At 38.5% G+C, this 1,411-nt stretch overlaps 1 long non-coding RNA gene across 1 annotated transcript in view; it reads right to left on the minus strand.

The window, feature by feature from the left end:
• Positions 1-1,411, minus strand: part of LOC128251389 (uncharacterized) — a 15,723-nt gene that overhangs the window by 13,116 nt on the left and 1,196 nt on the right. The gene's annotated exons all lie outside the window — the stretch shown is intronic.

A 1,411-nucleotide genomic window follows, 5' to 3' on the forward strand; every position in this document is an offset into this window, starting at 1 on the left:
AAAAAAGAAAATAAAACAAAGCAAATTAAGTCAAGGATCGCCAGCGAAAACAACAACAGGAACAACAATGTCAGGAACAACATATTTTGATTGTAAGCCAAAACGCCGCGCCACCACGACCACCACCACCACCACCAACAACAACAACACTACAATTATTGCCATTCCACCACCACCATCACCACTAACACTACCAACAACGCTACAGCCATCATCAATACCTTCACCACCACCACCACCTCTACTATCACTATCACTAGTACACTACTACTACCACTAGCACTGGATTAACAAAATCAACACCACCACCACCACCATCAACACCGCTACCACCAACAGCACCACCGCCACCACTATGCCACAACTACCACCACCATCACCACCACCACCACTACCACTACACTACCACCACCACCACTACCACCACTACCACTACACTAACACCATCGCCACCACTAGCAACACCGCCATCACGACCAACAACAATACCACGACCATCACCTCCAAGACCACTATCACCGTTTCCGCTGCACCACCACCATCATCATCATCATCATCACCACTACTACTACTACTGCACTAGCACCATCCCTACAACCACCACCAGCACAAAAAAATATATTCCAGCGGTCGCCAAATGAAATCTTACAAGCTAGCGTTTTGCGAAAGTGAAAATAGAAACGTACACATTGAAGAACTATATGAATGCGTGTCTGTGCGCGCGCGTGTACGTGCATACAGTTATATTAAGTCATCCACTGCCTTTCGTAATGACAGCATGGTCGCAGTTGCGTGTATACATACATGCTTGTGTGCAAGGATCTATGTGTTTGTGTATGCATACACACATACATGTATATATATGGACATGTGTATATGTGTGTACATGTATGCTTTTTTCTGTGTATCTATCTATCTATCTATCTATGTGTATCGGTTTGTCAGTCTGTATATAGACATATGTAAATCTATATACAAAATAAGTACGTATATATACGTGTGCGCGTGTGTGTCATGTGTGCGTGCATACATAACATGCATACATACATGTGCACACAGGCATGTATATACTTATGCATATATATATAGTTATACAGACATACGTGTGTATGCATGTATGTATATACAAACGTATATATCGTATGTATCTAAGTATGTATGTATGAATTTATATATGTATGAACGTACATATGTATGTACATGCATGGGTGTGTGTATATATGTAAATCTGTTTCATGTATGTTTGTATATATACGTGTATTAACGTTTAAACGTACGTACATATATATATACATGTATGTATATATATATAAATATATATGTGTGTGTGTGTATATATATATATGTGTATTTGCGCGTGTATATATATATATATATATATATATATATATATATATATATATATATATAT

This window comes from Octopus bimaculoides, unplaced genomic scaffold, assembly GCF_001194135.2.
Source record: "Octopus bimaculoides isolate UCB-OBI-ISO-001 unplaced genomic scaffold, ASM119413v2 Scaffold_326570, whole genome shotgun sequence".
NCBI lineage: Eukaryota > Metazoa > Mollusca > Cephalopoda > Octopoda > Octopodidae > Octopus > Octopus bimaculoides.